Below are 18,803 nucleotides of genomic sequence, written 5' to 3' on the forward strand. Positions count from 1 at the left end.
TAATCAGACGATGTTCATGCATGTTCGACTTCAACTCATGTATTCACGTGCTTGAACTTGTACTTTGTTCGGATCAGGATGGAGCGCAAGACCCTGGTTTTTGTCTGTGGAACCAGGCTGCGATTTTGTGGATTTTTATTACATGACTCGTTGATGGATGGCTGCGCCCATACCTGAGTCTTTGGGATGGCTGCGACCATACCCTCTTATCTTTATGGTCTCTTCAGCTGGGTGGCTGCGTCCATACCACAGACCTTCTTCGTATGTCTTTTGGATGGCTGCGCCCATGCCTAGACTACATGTGATCGAGATATCAGTTGTACATTCGTGCAGGTCCTTCCTGGTGGTGTTCCAGTTCAGCAGTTTTGTAAAGCATTTCACCCCTCCCACTCTCTCGGGTTTCATGCTTTAGGGGGCATCTCTTACGCAGTAATTTTTCACTGTCTCCCTGTCAGTCTCCCTAATGTCTCATGGAATCAAATGTAATATGCTCATGCTCTATAAACTGGCCAAATGACCCACTTTTCCAAAGTTTATTGCATCAGCGCGTCTGTTATTAAAATAACCGCGCTGACGGGCGGCTTATAGTGTCACTGATGCGCTGCCAGCGTGGAAGCACACGGGTTTCCCGCGCTGGTCGAATTTTATGCGCCAGCGCATCCTATGAAAGTATTAAGCCGCGCTGACACAGTCCTCACTGTTATTGTGATGCGCTGTCAGCGCGTCAGTTCAGTTTTACACCCGCGCTGATCCAATTTGGGCGAATTTGTTCCAACAGCCAGCCTTCCAAATGGTTCCAGACTTGGTTGTTGGCCTTGTGAGTATCGCCCTCCCTTCTATGGCATGTCTGTTCGTCATTTGGAACCACCTTCCTTGAAGATAAGCTTGTCCTCCCACCATTCATGGAGACTCCTTCTCTATTTAAACCTCCACCATTGCCATGAGCAGCTAGTTTTTGGATAGTGTGGAATTCATAGTGCTTGGATTGTTGCTGTTAGTAGGTAGTTGGTGTGACAAGTGTGGTTTTGTTAGAGGAAGCTCAAGGAAGGTTGTGAGTATTGCTTGTGTGAGAGAGAGCTTTTGTGTTGGGAGAATCTACCTCCAAGGGTGAATGCTTAAGAGACTTGCTGGCTGGACCCTCAAGAGAAGGACTCAGCGTCAGAACATTGGTTGTACCTTTCTCTGTTATTGATTTAATAATAGATGACTACTGTTATGGTTCCATTCTCATTTGTCTTTGTAATGGTTAATGTGAATTACATCCTTTCTTACTGATGTATAATTGCTTTTATTAGATTTCACGCTTGTGTTTGTCTGTCTCTTCGTGTGTGCAGGTATCTATTCACAGAGATCGTGGAAGATCGTGACCGGCCAGAGCGAAGGAGCGAGAGCGGCATCTCTTCATCAAACAATAGCGTTGGAATCCAAGTAGGTGTTCTTTACCTCTCTTTTAATTGCAATTAGGAACTTGCACGGTAGCATTGTTTGATTGTTGCTAGACCCATTCTAGGCTAGTAGGGATCACCTCTATCCGTAGAGGAGATTTACCTCTCCAACAACAGTTGTTCAAATAGTACAGAGATTTCGACACTATATACTATTTCGCAAAACTACCATTGTGTCATATTGCAACCCTATGACCTACATTTTGTCGTGTCAATTATTGGGGGGCAAATATTCCAAATGGATAACCATTTTGCAAGAGTTTGATCTGGAATTCACTAAATACAAATCAAAGAAGTCTCTCATCTTCGCGGAGTTACTTTGTGACCTTCCATCGTCATCCAACGATTTAACATCTAAAGCATCAATCATGGATGAGACTCTGTTTCTTATATTGTCAAGCGATATGTGGTATGGAGATATACTGATCTATCTCCAAACCCAAACTGATATATGTATATGGAGATATACATATGAATTTTCCATTTCCACTTGATGGCATTTGACACATTTTCACGCTCATGTTATCTTTACAAAGCAAGAACTTGAATGATTTGAGGCCCACCTGAAGAAATTGAGGAGGAAGAAGTCGATTTGTGGCTCACTGGCAAATTTCTGAAGGTGGAAACCCAACGCGTAGCGCGCGGGCCCTGGAGCGTAGAGCGCACCCAACGCGTAGCGCCCGACCAATTTTTGCACTGCAGAGACTGCCCTGACGCGTAGCGCGCACCCAACGCGTAGAGCGCAGGCCCTGATGTGTAGTGCGCAGGTGCAGTCACCAAATTCGCCCAGTTTCACACTAAATCGCCTTTCACACTTGCTCTTGGAGTCTTGGAGGCAAAAGAATTACAAAATGAGGAGAGAGGGGCTTTTATAAGCTTGATTTAAATTTATTTCCCCTCAAACCCACTTTATTATGTTTATGCAATGACACCTTTTAAAACTAATTGTTGTTGACTTATGGTTTCCTTTTGTCATGAAATTGGTTGAAATGATGCTTTTTCTTGAAAATTTTTGCAGGAATAGCTTCTGAGGAGTCTTGGCAAAGGAGACCAAGGCCGCATGCCGAATTCTGAAGAATTTGAATTTTTTACAAATTTTTACAAAAATGAGAAAATGACCTTGCCTTCAAAAACAGGGTTTTTGAACTCAAGGTAGAAATTAGCTATACAATATGACATCCTTTGAAATGATGCTTTGATGAACATCCCTCTGGCCTGCTGGGTATTTATTGACCTCAAAAGACAAAATTGGACTAAACCCTAGACCTAGGACCTTGATTTCAAGACAAGACCAATGACCCTGTAAGGAATTTATTAACTGAAACAAACTTGATCCAGCAATTCCAAGAGGGGAATAAATGACACAAGCTCCTCCATCAGGGTTATCGCATGCCTAATGAAATGCAATAAGATGATACTGATGAGACACCTACTTATGCAAATGCAAAGAGCTTTGATCGCTGATGGAGGGTTACTAGACCGACTCTAACATTGGCTCCAATGGGGATGGTAGCTCCTTGGAGGTGCCAAGAACCTTAGACCTCTGGGAGAGCAAACCAGTGCCTTTCAATCATTGGGCAATGGAGTCATTATTTGACAAACAATACAAGACTTTGACTCATTTATTGACTGAAACTTGATTCAAACCGACTCAATTATGAAACCTACATGACTGAAAACTGACTCATAAATGACTCATGACTGACTTAACGAAAACAAGAACTTACAAAGCTTATTGAAAGGGCAGCAGTCCATCAAGATTTGAAATCATGATGACAACCACCTGTGTTTCTTACAAGACAATATACCATCAAACTATATCAAAATGCCAATGCAACCAATCAAGCAGATGCCTTCTTGACTGGTTCTTCCTATCAGAACTTCTGGTCAACAGTAAAAACCTATCACTGGGCATCCAAAAACATAGTTGACCATGGCTGCAACAAAACACTGTAATAAACATTTTCACTGCTGGTTGCAACAAACTTGCTAAAGGATCGTGAAAAACATGAAGATTTGCCACTGCCACCTCCTGCTGAAAGAACAAGGTGTCTTTTGCTTCAAATTCTGATCTGCCTTCATCATGAGCTTCAGTAAAAGTATGCTCATAAGCTTCAAAAAACTCCAAACAAATGGATGAGCAGATCTCTTCTTGGAAAAACATTTCAGCACATGAAACACATGAAGAATCTGAAAGGTAATCCTGTATGCTCTGATCTTCTATAGTTTGACAATATGGTAGGTCATCTTCAAATGATATGACAGCCAGATTATCATCTTTGTGAAGGAAAACATTATCTATTTGCTAATCTACAAGACAGTCATCTTTTTCAACAGAGGAGGAAGTTTTCCCAACATTTTCCTGACTATGTGTGCACTGCAAATCTGCTGTAGCTTGGGCTGTAACAAGACCTTTCAAGAGCTGATCTATCTCCTCTTAAGACAAAGGAGACAAGACTTTCTGTTTTCTTCTGCTTAAACAATAATTATTTTCATATGACAGGGAATTCATGTTGGGTGTGGAGCCTGATTATCTTCTATAGTACCGGCATTTTGGACCCCAGTTCAAAATGGGGCGGCAACGCCGCCCGTAAAATGATCGCTGCCGTGGGGGGTCCAGGGGGGGCGGCAGCGACTTTATGGAGCCCCCCCCTGGCGGGGGGTTTCGGGGGCAGCGCCCCCGAAGCTAAAAACAGCTGTAAAATTGCCTTGTAAAAGTATAGTAATTTCTAGTCAATCTGGGCCGTTCATTAGGCGGATGATCTGACGGTAGAACTTATGTTTAGTTTAGGGTTTTTTTGCCCTAGAAGGCAACCCCTCTCTTTATATGAGGGCATTGTATTTGAGGCTGTGATAGATGTGTATTCGGTGATCGAGAAACATAGAGGTGAGAGTGTGAGAGAAAACAAAGGATATTACAATGGTTTTGTTGTAGGTTGTATCTTTTCATTTTGCTGGATAATAGAAAGGAAGGACTGGCTGTTCGGGGTGGACGTAGCCCAAACTGGGTGAACCACGTATATCTGTGTCTCTCTTGTTTTGTGCGTTTTTTGTGTTTATATTTCTGCAATATTTTATGTGTTCCATTGCTCCGTAATATATAATTTTCTAACAACTGGTATCAGAGCCGAAGGTCTATTTGGCTGATAAACTCGCAGGAAAGAAGGGTTCCTGGTTCGAGTGGGAGCAATGGCGGAAGATGGTAAGTTTAGGGTCGAGAAATTTAACGACCAAAACTTCTCGATGTGGAAGATGCAGATGGAAGATTATCTGTATCAGAAAGATCTATACCTACCATTGGGCGGAAAAACAAAGATGCCGACGAGTATGAAAGACGAAGAATGGAACCTTCTCGATAGAAAGGCACTCGGAACAATACAGTTATGTCTTGCTACGTCAGTCGCCTTCAACATTTCGAAGGAAACCACGACAGAGGGTTTGATGCAGACGTTGTCGAAACTATATGAAAAACCCTCGGCCTCAAACAAGGTATTTCTTATGAAACGGTTATTTAATATGAATATGTCGGAAGGTGGATCTGTTGCAAACCATTTAAATGATTTTAATACAGTTACAAGCCAGTTAAGTTCTGTAGGGGTAAACTTTGATGATGAAGTTAGAGCTCTGTTATTCTTGTGCTCATTACCAGAAAGTTGGAATGGTTTGGTAATGGCCATTAGTAACTCTGTTTCTGGATCTAGTACTTTAAAGTTTGATGATGTTGTCGGTGCTATCCTTAGCGAGGAAATGCGACGGAAAAGCTCCGGTGAGACATCGGGAAATGCTTTGAGTGCAGAGTCTAGAGGAAGAAAAATGGAAAGAGGAAAGAGCTCAGGATATCGCAGTAAATCAAGGAAAGGCAGATCCAAGTCCAGATCGGGGATAGTGTGTTGGAAATGTGGAAAGAAAGGACACCTAAAGAAAGACTGTAGATCTCGGAAGGGAAAAGAAGGAGATGCACAGCAAGAAAACAATCATGAAGCAAATGTGACAGGTGAGGTGTTACAAGATGCTTTGATTCTTTCTTTCGAAAATATTACTAATTCCTGGGTGGTAGATTGAGGGGCCTCATTCCATGCCACACCTGAAAAGAAATACTTTTATGACTATGTTCAAGGAGATTTTGGACAAGTTCGTCTGGGTGATGACAAACCCTGTAAAATTGTTGGAATGGGTAAGGTTCTTGTAAAACAGCAGAATGGAAACCAATGGCTACTAAAGGAGGTAAGGCATGTTCCAGATCTAAAGAAAAATCTGATTTCAACAGGGTAGTTAGGCAGTGAAGGTTGTGTGACAACTTTCACAGATAAAGCTTGGAAGGTCACAAAAGGAGCCCTGGTAATAGCAAAAGGTGAAAAGGTTGGTACATTGTATTTATGCAATGGTATTTCTAACTCTGATAATGCTTTGACTTCCAAAGGAGCAGATGCAGCATTATGGCATCATAGGCTCGGACACATGAGTGAAAAAGGGATGTGTCACACGGAATCGGTCAAGGGTGCAGACACGACTAACCTTCCTAGAAGTCTAAGACATTCTAATGACAAACAAGACAAAATGGAGTGATCTTTCTCTAAATACACCTTTTACAACATGAAAACTACAAGTGTTTAGGCTTACCTTATTCCAAAACGCTGTTGTTGAAGTCCGTCCTTGGCGATCCGGATGAGCTCCTCCTTCATGTCAATTCCTGAAACCACAAACAATCAAACAATTACCAAGCACTTGTATTTCATATAATAAAACATATATTCAACATGCAGACCAAGGAACACATGAAATAACTCATTAACACAAGCTATTGAGAAAAATAAACCAGTTTGTATTAATAACGAAACAAAGAAACTCTTACAACCTGGCCTTGGTGTTGTGCAAGTTCCTCCCAGGGTCCATCAAGGGTTTTCCTCTACTTTGACAAAGCTCACCCACTTCCAAGTAGAATCAAGTAAAGACAATCTCTCCTCACAAAGGTTCTAATGGAAGACCTAAATCCTGCAGCATTTACCCAAAGAAAATGTATAGCTCCAACCTCTCTTCCCTCTGGCTCAATGTCTTTATTTATAGTGCTGTAAAGAGGTTATTCAGGTCCACTATCAATGGGATAATCCCCCTCTTTGGGTGGGATAGCTCCCTTATTGATGGGATAAGTTCCCCCTTAATAGAGATACATGAACCAACTGGAGGCGCATCCATTTCATCAAACCGACCTCTAGAAGGTTCTAGAAGTAACCACAAGTAACTTTTTAAAGATGAAACTCGCGCATTTTGCCTTTTACAGAAGGACGCACCTGTCCCTTAACATACAGAGCGTCCATGGACGCAGCTTTTGTGAACATGGTAAGCGTCCCCGCAGGTAAGGCTAGAGAGAACCTGCGACCCCAGAGATAAACACATTTTTAACAAGACTTTCTCTCTTCTTTGAGTTTGAGATGGATAGCAGAGGCATAAGACTTGCCTAAGAGGGTAGCATGACTGTTGATTTGAGCCATACTAACTGTAAGTGGTCATGGTGACATTTTTTAGTGTAACAGATTGCCCCCTAAAGTGCGAAGCCTGGAATAGATTAGGGTTTTATAATTCTAGGAAGGGTGAAGCGCTTTATCATTTCAAGGATTGTCTTGTGGATGACCTGGTTGGAATCTGCAATTTTCAACACAAAATACATGTATAAGATTATATCATCACTGAGGTAGGCATTCCCATACTCAGATTCAAAACTTTAACTAATGGACTAACTATTCTGATACAGGAATGATCTTGCAGTACATCATTTTTTATAGACTTTTGTAGACGCAGTATGGACGCAGCCATCTGTTTATGATTAGTCTAAATAGACAATGAATACAAAACTCCTCGCAGCCTGGATGGTAGAAACTAGATCCAGGGTCTTCACTTCTACTTCCCGAATTGGTACGATTCTAACCATGTGATTAAATGATTTGATGTCGAACATGTTAGAAACCACTTGATTACCAGTCGATGATGTGAACTGTTAACAAGCGTGAGAGAGACCACCAGTAATGTCAATGGTTCTCAAAGTACCAAGCACAACCCGTGAAATGTGAATAGATGTTTTTATGTCGAACACTTCACGGAATCCTTTGATCGAAAGTCAATGATGTAAACTGACGTCAAAGGCGAGAAACCTGCCATTGATGCATGCAGACTTCAAGGTACTGTCGATTCCTAAGTCATCTTTCTAGATAATGTGTCGATGTCGATAGAAAGCGACCCGTTGCAGGCAAGCCTGCAACACGAAATCATTGTTCAAGTTGAAGAAATGTTGTTGTAAGGACTGACTCAGGGATGGTCAAATGGATGACAAGTATTTTGCAGATGAAAGTTTTGCTTGCAGACCTCTTGAACACATAACGACATGACAGATGGCTTGGTGACGAATAACTCAAAGTTAATCCCCGGAACCCGGTTAAATACTTTCAAAGTGGTTTGGTCAACTGTGAGGTAAAAGATTTCCCAACCCAGGTGAATGAAAAGTGTCGTGTTCAAGAGCGGTAATAAAGTTTCTTTTGAGACAAAAGGTAACAAATAGGCTCATTCTTCTCTCTTTTCCCCCACCATTTCTAGCAAGTACCTCTTTATTTTTAACAAGCTTGAGGAGGATAACATATGCTTGATTATAAGCTCATCCTTCGGACGAGTCCAACCTAGTTTAAATTCGAACCCTAGGAAGGAGTGGTTCGTTCCTGTTTGTAATTGAACAGGTCCTTTACTGTAAAAGTTTAACGAGCCCAGTATAGGAGAAACTCGGCGTTTTTCATTTTTAGAGAGTCTGAAAAAACAAAAGGAGACTCCAAGTTGAACTTTTTCGTAAATTTGTGTCCCTCAAGCCCGAAAAAGTATAAAATAATACCTGGGGGAACCGCTTGATCTTGCGACCAAGGAGTACTTTCATAATTAGTGCCACAGACTTGAAAAGTAAAAAGCGATCAAAGACACGTCGTTTTATTTCCTTATCGAGTTTGAAACGACAAAAACCCGGCAATCTTTTCCTGATTTTACGGTCAGAAAAGAGCTATAAGGGGACCGTCTTTTAATTCCGTTTTAACGAGTGTAAAAGAAACGCTCGGCAATCTTTTCATATTTTAGGAGTCAGAAAAGGGCTTAAAAGATGACTCTGAGGTGTCACTTTTTCGTAAGTTTTAACGAGTTCGAAAAAATGATAAAAATGTACTCATATGGCCGACTTTTAATTTAATTTACGAGCAGGAAAAGACGGAAAGAACTCGACATTTTCGTTTGTTTTACGAGAATGAAAAATAGCAAAATAATCTCGGTATTTTCATGAGTTTAACGAGTCTTGAAAATAACTGAAATTGACTCGAAATAGGTTTCATTTTTACAAAAGCTTGAAACAGATCAAAACTATGCTTCAAAGTAGTTTCATTTTTACTCAAGCTTGAAACAGAGAGAAAACTGTGCTTGATGTCCCCTAAGCATAACTACTAGAGCGCATGCCCCCCCTGCTTCATTTCATTCAATCAATTGGATGAAATGAAGGTTGAGTTACGAGATCATTGAAAGACTCGACCTAAAACTGTAAGAAAAACTAAAATAACTAACCTAAACGTACAACCTAACATCTATGAGGTCTAGTCAAACTCTCGACTCAATTAGAGGAGGATTTGTTTCATTTTTTAACGAGCTTGACACAGGAAAAGAACTATGCTCGGATTCGGTTTCATGTTTACGCAAGCTTGAAACGAAAAACTATGCTTGTTATAAGTTCTCATGCCCCCAGCATAATGACGCAAAACGAGGTACATGCCCCCCAAGCTTCATTGCATTCAATCAGTTGGATGAAATGAAGGTTTACTTTCAAGATCTTGTAAAGATTCGACTTGAAAAGGGAGTTGTTTCATTTTTTAACGAGCTTGACACAAGACAAGGAACTATGCTCATAACTACTCTACAATCTACCTAACAAAAACTCTACTCTAAAAACCTTGATTCATTTTTTAACGAGCTTGACACAAGACAAAGAACTATGCTCATAAAATCCTTGATTCATTTTTTAATGAGCTTGACACAAGACAAGGAACTATGCTCATGACTACTCTACAATCTACCTACTTAACCTACCCTTGTTTCATTTTTTAAAGAGCTTGACACAAGACAAGGAACTATGCTCAAGAAGTTCGCATGCCCCCAGCATAATGATGCAAAGCGAGGTACATGCCCCCCAGGCTTCATTGCATTCAACCGGCTGGACAAAATGAAGGTTTACTTTCAATATTTAACTTGAAAAGGGAGTTGTTTCATTTTTAAAGAGGTTGACACAAGAAAAGAACTATCCTCATACCTGATTCATTTTTAACGAGGTTGACTCAGTAACAGGAACTATCCTCAAACCTAATTCATTTTTTAACGAGGTTGACTCAGTAATGGGAACTATCCTCAAAATCCTACTTTCTACAATTCTACCTACATATCCTAAAATCTAGCTGATTCATTTTTTAATGAGGTTGACTCAGTAAAAGGAACTGTCCTCATGAAACCTGATTCATTTTTTAACGAGGTTGATACAGGAAAAAACTATCCTCGCCCGTGATTCATTTTTTAACGAGGTTGACTCAGGAAAAGAAATGTCCTCATGCTAGCCTGATTCATTTTTTAACGAGGTTGATACAGGAAAAAACTATCCTCGTCCGTGATTCATTTTTTAACGAGGTTGACACAGTAAAAGGAACTTTCCTCACACACACTGATTCATTTTTTAACGAGGTTGACACAGTAAAAGGAACTTTCCTCACTACAGCCTATTTCATTTTTTAACGAGGTTGATACAGGAAAAAACTATCCTCGTAACTCCTTGTTTCATTTTTTAATGAGCTTGACACAAGACAAGGAACTATGCTCATGACTTCCAGTTTCATTTTTTAACGAGGTTGAGACTAGAAGAAACTATCCTCGTGCTAGCCTGTTTCATTTTTTAACGAGGTTGGCACAGGAAAAGGAACTGTCCTCGAACACACTGATTCATTTTTTAACGAGGTTGACACAGTAAAAGGAACTTTCCTCGCTAATCTTACTTTCCTATATAACCTACTATCTACCTGATTCATTTTTTAATGAGGTTGACTCAGTAACAGGAACTTTCCTCATAACATCCAATTTCATTTTTTAACGAGGTTGAGAGAGGAACAAACTATCCTCGTCAACTGATTCATTTTTTAATGAGGTTGACACAGTAAAAGGAACTTTCCTCACGCATCCAATTTCATTTTTTAACGAGGTTGAGAGAGGAACAAACTATCCTCGTCAACTGATTCATTTTTTAACGAGGTTGACACAGTAAAAGGAACTTTCCTCGGACACACTGAGCATGGCTTCTAACTGGAAGAAAGACATGTCAATGGACACACCTTGATCATGGCTTCCAAGAGATCTTCATCAGAAGGAAGAACAGTTCTTTGGAAGGAACACATGTCAAGGGACTCAAAAGGGATAAGAACATCGTGTTCAAGTAATCCCATAGAGTTTTCCATGTCAATTACCGTATCTAATTCAAAGGAAGATGAGCAACCAGTGAGAGGCTCACTTACATTGGTAACTGAAAACATGGGATCAGTTGCCACATAATTAACCCGTGGCAGGGTAGATACCACTTTAGAATCAGGAACATTTAGGGGTGTCATATTATTGGTAGTTGAGACAAGACTAGGGAACGAAAGCTGGTCTACAGTCACAATATTGCCATTGTGAGGGAAAGACATCACGCGAAAGAGTGTCGATACGACAGCTTTCATTGCATAAACATAGTCTCGCCCAAGGAGTAAATTGAAATCCAAGGGACCTCGAACTACCATAAGATCAACACAAACAGTTTTACCTTCCAAGGTAATAGAAAACTTAGGAAGGATCCCTAAAGGTTCACTAATTGTTCTGTTAAAAGCTTTCAGATTCTGCATAATAGGCGCAAGCTGAGGGGAACCCAAAGCTTTCCAAACAGCTGAGGATAAAATACTAACAGAAGCACCTTCATCTACCTGAGTACAATGTATGTCCCTACCACCAGCCTTGACAATGATTTGGAAAGGGATGGAGGAAGGAAGACGAGGTTCTGTCAGTCTATTCCAATCAAAGGAAAAGACCTCAGTACTTGGAGGGGGTTCTGTAGAAACAGGTGAAATGCCCCCGGGCATAGAAGAATCTGATGTAACAAGAAGAACATCAGCGGTATGAAGTTCACTCTCCAAAGGGAAAGTGTGATCGATCGAATGTGAAATTGAATCGACCACTTGATCAACTAATGGATCATCAACCTGAGTGACATGAGTTTCACTCTCCAATGGAAGAGTGTGATTGACTGTACTTGATATTAGATCAATCACTCCGTCATTTGACGGTAGGTTGGGAGAAAGTTTACGGTAACCAGTTGGAAATTCTTGCTGTGGAACAGGAAGGTTTTCCAACAATGTTGAGGCTTCATCCATGTGAGGGCAAATGTGAGTTTGATGACTCCCTTTGCATAACTTACAAGGAAACCTAACTTTACCCTTTTTCCCAGGAACCTGACTATCACTGGTTGATGGATCAACGGAAAGTTGATGAGATTTTTCTGACCATACTTCCAAGACCTTTGGTATACCAGGACAATTGACAAGGAAGTGGTCACCCTTACAAAGCCTGCAAGGGTATTTGGGTTTACGATGCATGTCGGAATTTTCCTCAACACAACTAACACTTACAGCCATGGTTGGTTGGTTGACTTCTTTCTTATCTTGCTTCTTCTTCTTCTTCTTCTTCCCTTTATTCTTCTTCTTAGCCTCCTGGTTACTAGCATCAAGGCTTTTACCAGGCGAAGAGGAAGAAATGGAGGAAGAAAAATTAGGCGAAGAAGGTAAAGGGTCAACAGAAGGTTGGTGATGTTGAGATGGTGAACTCTGTTGAGGTGAAGCATCCGGTTGAGGTGGAACAATTGGAGTATTTTGGGCCAACGAAGTTGAAAATAACCATATCGGTAAACCTATTGTAAATCCAGGTAATGACAAAGTAGCCATATAAGGAGGACCAACATTTCCAAAGTAAGGAAAAGTACTAGGATTCTCATTAGGAGGGGTTCCTAGGTTGATAAATTCCGGAACATTTGCCATTATATTCAACTTCAGTGAATTTTATTAACAATTTAAAACTAAAATTAACAATTCACAATTCACACCTAACAATTAAAATTCACAATTCACACCTATGGTCTCTAAAAGTAAAAACAAACAAATTAACACGCGCTATCAAATCTAGGAGTCAAATCACACACAAACAGTAAGCTCTCCGGACCGAAAACACTAGTTGGTGATGAAGCCCAACCTCGCAGAATTCAGTACAGAAATGGCGGGTGGAACAGTTACCCCGGCAACCTGCTTAATGAATAGACCGGCACAAGTTCCTCCACTTTAACCGTCTCGAAGTGAAGCGAACCCCCCAGAAAATCCAAGTGAGTATAGCCGATGTCTGCTCCAGGTACAGTGGGACCTTCCCTCCACCGTCACCTTGGGTAGAATCCTAGATATTATGGCCACTAAGGTTACCAATCACAACAATTACACCTGGGGGAACAGTCTAAACTCCGACAGCACGCAAGGGCAGAGTAACAAGCTCAATCCCCTTACCGGCTCCTTGACAGTAATCCAAGGTTTACCGATAAGTGACCCCTGGCTCCTCGACAATGGTTAATCTGAGGTTTACCATTTGTAATACGTACTGTCTGGCGTCATTCCCAACGAGGGAGGAATGATCCCCTCACTGGTTCGGACACGAGCTCGTGCTTCTCCTTTAAGAGGAGCTTTCCCAGAATGTAACTGAAACAATTGGATTTGTTCTACTCAAGATAGACTATCTGTTTGGTTTTGTAGTCTTGGAGAGTTAAGTACTCACCTACTCCAAGGCACTAGCCTAAGCTATGTTGGTGTTTCAGAACCCTAGAAATGTAAAAATTACTAGATGAATTTTAATTAAGCGTTGTGTTATTAAGGCTGTTATTACTCAAATGGGTAAATGGATATGAAACCAATGGTGTTATGACCCGACTCAACTGAATGCAATCGAATATGATAATGTAATCTTTTCAATTCGATGAATCCTAACTAAAGTAAGGATAGAGTTTCCATTCACTTCCAACAATGCAAAAATTGATCACTAAGAGAAAAATAACAAATTCTCTAATGCACTAATTTTATCAAGAAAAACTAATGCAAATCAATTCCAAACCATTTTTTATTTTATTTTTGTGTAAATTCAAATCAAAGAAAGCTGATCTAAATCTACAATTGATTTTTCAGAATGTAAACTATGCAATTGTAATCTATGCACAATTCACTTGAAAAGTATGCAAAGGTAATCTATGCACATTTTTCATTCATATTCCGAAAATGAGAATTCTAATTATGCAAATGTGATCTATGCAAGAGAATTCTCAAACACAAGACGATTCTAATGTGATCTAAGAACCAATCAAGTGCAAGTCGAGAAAATTGGGTGAGAGTTCCAAAGATCAAAAAATAAAAACACTCAAAGGCGATTAACACTCATACACAATTTAGCCCCCCCCGGCGAATGAGGGGGAAATTTTTTTTGCAAAAACACAAGCAAAAAGATGCAAAATTGTGAAAGGACTGAGACAAACCTCCAAGTAATGACCAAAGGAAATCAAATCAAGAATTTCTCAGAAAAGAGACTCAAAACACCCAATTGATGAAAGCTTAAAGCAGGAATGCCAATGAAACAAGCTTAGGTGAAGATTCTTGGCAAGGGAATAATGAATCTGGGCAGAAAAAACTAAGAAAAAACAAAATCTAAGAGCAAAAAATACAAAAAATGGAATTTTCTCAAATTTTAGCAGGGGACGCAGGCAACCCGTTAGCACAAGTGCGGGCCCGCTCTGTGCACACAGCAAAAGTGCGTCCAGGGACGCACTGTGCAGCACTCAGAGGGTGCGTCCTTCTGAAAAACTCAAGAAAAACCAAAATAAAACTAATCCTAAGCTAACCCACCCAGAGACAGAATCACAGAGCCAAAACCAGAAAAATAAATCAATTTTCTCAAAGCAAAGTTCACACAAAGGAAAAGACTTTTCTCATCAATGGAATCTATCCCCAGCGGAGTCGCCAATTTGTCACACGGAATCGGTCAAGGGTGCAGACACGACTGACCTTCCTAGAAGTCTAAGACATTCTAATGACAAACAAGACAAAATGGAGTGATCTTTCTCTAAATACACCTTTTACAACATGAAAACTACAAGTGTTTAGGCTTACCTTATTCCAAAACGCTGTTGTTGAAGTCCGTCCTTGGCGATCCGGATGAGCTCCTCCTTCATGTCAATTCCTGAAACCACAAACAATCAAACAATTACCAAGCACTTGTATTTCATATAATAAAACATATATTCAACATGCAGACCAAGGAACACATGAAATAACTCATTAACACAAGCTATTGAGAAAAATAAACCAGTTTGTATTAATAACGAAACAAAGAAACTCTTACAACCTGGCCTTGGTGTTGTGCAAGTTCCTCCCAGGGTCCATCAAGGGTTTTCCTCTACTTTGACAAAGCTCACCCACTTCCAAGTAGAATCAAGTAAAGACAATCTCTCCTCACAAAGGTTCTAATGGAAGACCTAAATCCTGCAGCATTTACCCAAAGAAAATGTATAGCTCCAACCTCTCTTCCCTCTGGCTCAATGTCTTTATTTATAGTGCTGTAAAGAGGTTATTCAGGTCCACTATCAATGGGATAATCCCCCTCTTTGGGTGGGATAGCTCCCTTATTGATGGGATAAGTTCCCCCTTAATAGAGATACATGAACCAACTGGAGGCGCATCCATTTCATCAAACCGACCTCTAGAAGGTTCTAGAAGTAACCACAAGTAACTTTTTAAAGATGAAACTCGCGCATTTTGCCTTTTACAGAAGGACGCACCTGTCCCTTAACATACAGAGCGTCCATGGACGCAGCTTTTGTGAACATGGTAAGCGTCCCCGCAGGTAAGGCTAGAGAGAACCTGCGACCCCAGAGATAAACACATTTTTAACAAGACTTTCTCTCTTCTTTGAGTTTGAGATGGATAGCAGAGGCATAAGACTTGCCTAAGAGGGTAGCATGACTGTTGATTTGAGCCATACTAACTGTAAGTGGTCATGGTGACATTTTTAGTGTAACAGGATGAAGATTCTTCACTCAAGGAATTTGTTGCCAGGTTTGAAGAATGTTGATTTGGACTTCTGTGAGAACTGCATTTATGGAAAACAGAAGAGAGTCAGATTTCTTAGAGTTGGGAAAGAAAAGAAGAACGAAAATTAGAGTTTGTGCATACAGACGTATGGGGACCTACTCAGGTATCATCTCTTGGTGGCTCTCGTTATTATGTTACTTTTATTGATGATGCAACTAGAAAAACTTGGATTTATTGTATTAAGAATAAATCTGATGTATTTGATACTTTCAAGAAATGGAAAGCTTTGGTTGAGATTGAGACAGGAAAGAAATTGAAGTGTCTTAGATCAGACAATGGAGGTGAATATTGCAGCAAAGAGTTTGATAAGTACTGTTCAGAGCATGGAATTCGCAGAGAGAAGACAGTTCCAAGAACACCACAAGAAAATGGTGTGTCAGAAAGGATGAATAGAACAATCATGGAGTGTGCAAGGTGCATGAGATTGCATGCAGGATTGCCTTTACAGTTTTGGGCAGATGCTGTAGATACTGCTGTTTATCTAATAAACAGAGGGCCTTCAAGTTCCTTGGATGGTGGTGTTCCAGAGGAAGCATGGACAGGTAAAAAGGTAAACTACTCTATTTTAAAGCCTTTTGGTTGTGAGGCCTTTGTCCATATTGATAAAGAAAATAGAACAAAGCTTGAGGCAAAGTCAAAGAAATGTACCTTTATTGGATATGGTGTTAATTATTTTGGTTATCACTTATATGATTACGAAAATCACAAAATCATTAGGAGCAAAGATGTAATATTCAATGAAAAGGTCTTGTATAAGAATCAGTTGCAGGAAAAGAAACAGGAAAAGGAAAACAAGGAATACGCAGTCCTTGATGAAATCACTGAAAAAGTAAAGGTGCCTGAAAATAATAATAATCAACAACCACAACAACAGCAACCACAACAACAGCAACCACCACAACAGCAACAGGCACCCCAAACACCTGAAAGTGGTGTTAGAAGATCTACCAGGATAGGTAGACCTCCTGAACGATACTCTCCTTCATTATATTATTTATTGTTGACTGATTCCGGTGAACCTGAATGTTATGAAGAAGCAATGCAGGTTGAAAACAAGAAGAAGTGGGAGGTAGCCATGGAAGAAGAGATGGACTCCTTAATGCATAACCAGACTTGGGATTTAGTCAGGTTGCCTGCAGGAAAAACTACATTGAAGAATAAATGGGTTTACAGGCTGAAGGAAGAAGATGGAGGAAAGAAAAGGTACAAAGCTAGACTTGTGGTGAAGGGGTTTGCACAGAAGAAAGGTATTGATTTTGATGAAATATTTTCTCCTGTTGTTAAAATGACTTCAATCAGAACTATTTTAAGTCTTGTAGCAGCTGAAGATTTCCATCTTGAGCAGTTAGATGTAAAGACAGCCTTTCTCCATGGGGATTTGGAGGAAGAGATATATATGCAGCAGCCACAAGGATATGAGGTGAAAGGGAAGGAGAAACTTGTGAGCAGGTTGAAGAAGAGCTTGTATGGTTTAAAACAGGCTCCAAGGCAGTGGTATCTAAAATTTGACAAGTTTATGTCTGAACAAGGTTATACTAGATGTCACTCTGATCATTGTGTTTATCTGAAAAAGCAAAATGATGGCAGCTATATTATATTGTTATTGTATGTAGATGACATGCTTGTTGCAGGATCTAACATGCAGGAAATAAATGTGCTTAAAAGAAAATTGGCAAATTCATTTGCAATGAAGGATTTGGGTGCTGCAAAACAAATCCTTGGTATGAGAATAACTAGAGATAGGAAAAATAGAAAATTAACATTGTCTCAGAATGAGTACATACAAAAGGTGTTGAAAAGATTTAACATGCAAAATGCAAAACCAGTTAGTACACCTTTTGCTAGCCATTTCAAACTTAGCAAAGAAATGTGCCCAAAGACCCAAGAAGACATGGATTATATGTCTAAAGTTCCATATGCATCAGTAGTTGGAAGTTTAATGTATGCAATGGTCTGCACAAGGCCTGATATTGCACATGCAGTGGGAGTTGTAAGCAGGTACATGAACAATCCAGGAAAGGAACATTGGATGGCAGTGAAATGGATTCTCAGATATTTGAGAGGTACCACAAATCAGGCATTATGCTTTGGTGGTTCAAACATATCCCTACAAGGATATGTTGATGCAGATATGGCAGGTGACAGAGACAATAGGAGGAGCACTACAGGATATGTATTTACTGTCGGAGGAACAGCTGTCAGTTGGGTTTCAAAAATCCAAAGTGTTGTTGCACTCTCAACAACAGAAGCAGAGTATGTTGCTGCTACAGAGGCTAGTAAAGAAATGATTTGGTTACAAAGGTTTATGGGTGAATTGGGTAAGGAGCATGATATGGGCACGTTATACAGTGATAGTCAAAGTGCCATTCATCTTGCAAAGAACTCAGCATTTCATTCCAGGACAAAACACATACAACTCAAGTACCATTTCATACGATCAGTGTTGGAAGATGGAGAGTTGAAGCTGGAAAAGATACACACTAGCCAAAACCCTGCAGATATGCTAACAAAAGTTGTAACCAGGGAGAAACTGAGAATATGCTCAGTTTCAGTTGGTCTTCAAGGATGACGATGAAGATGACAAACAGCCAGGTCCAAAGAGGAGTCATTGTCCAGCAAATGGAGCAGCGGTGGAGTTGCTACAATCAGTCTCCAAGTGGGAGATTGTTGGGTGTGGAGCCTGATTATCTTCTATAGTATCGGCATTTTGGACCCCAGTTCAAAATGGGGCGGCAACGCCGCCCGTAAAATGATCGCTGCCGTGGGGGGTCCAGGGGGGGCGGCAGTGACTTTATGGAGCCCCCCCCTGGCGGGGGGTTTCGGGGGCAGCGCCCCCGAAGCTAAAAACAGCTGTAAAATTGCCTTGTAAAAGTATAGTAATTTCTAGTCAATCTGGACCGTTCATTAGGCGGATGATCTGACGGTAGAACTTATGTTTAGTTTAGGGTTTTTTTGCCCTAGAAGGAAACCCCTCTCTTTATATGAGGGCATTGTATTTGAGGCTGTGATAGATGTGTATTCGGTGAGCGAGAAACATAGAGGTGAGACTCTGAGAGAAAACAGAGGATATTACAGCGGTTTTGCTGTAGGTTGTATCTTTTCATTT

The sequence above is a fragment of the Pinus tabuliformis genome, chromosome 4_2 (genome assembly GCF_031772625.1).
Source record: "Pinus tabuliformis cultivar Carrire ecotype Pingquan chromosome 4_2, CPIR1, whole genome shotgun sequence".
Lineage (NCBI taxonomy): Eukaryota > Viridiplantae > Streptophyta > Pinopsida > Pinales > Pinaceae > Pinus > Pinus tabuliformis.